We start from the raw sequence: 436 nt of genomic DNA, 5'->3' as shown, positions 1-436 counted from the left end.
AACATCTGTGCGGAGGGGCCGCCGCAGCTGCCGCAGCGCCCGGGAAAAAGCGCCCCGTGGCTCCATCTGGTTTGGGGACAATCCCGGCTCTTATGGAAACACATGGCCGACATCTGGGGAAACAGGAAATCGGCGGCGAGTGTCGCCCCAGCAACGGCGTGTCCCTCCGTCTGGTCCCCCGCGGGGGGAGCGCTGGGATCGCCCCGCTCGGGGAATTCAAAGCCCGAGCCCGGGGCGCCTGATGGATGGATGGGCCGGGTTCGGTGGGGAGGGATATGATTAATAAGTGCTGTGGCCCCATTGTCCCCGCGCCGCGGCTGTCAGGGCTGCTTAGCCCTGATGGGCGCTTTGATGGCTCTGTGCCCGCCAGTGAGCCACGGGCTCGGGGAGTCTCCTTCAGCGGAGGAATATTGGCTGTGAAACCCTTCCCCTCCCC

Source organism: Corapipo altera, unplaced genomic scaffold, assembly GCF_003945725.1.
Source record: "Corapipo altera isolate COAL_440 unplaced genomic scaffold, ASM394572v1 301, whole genome shotgun sequence".
Taxonomy (NCBI): domain Eukaryota; kingdom Metazoa; phylum Chordata; class Aves; order Passeriformes; family Pipridae; genus Corapipo; species Corapipo altera.
This window is presented reverse-complemented; position numbering follows the sequence as displayed.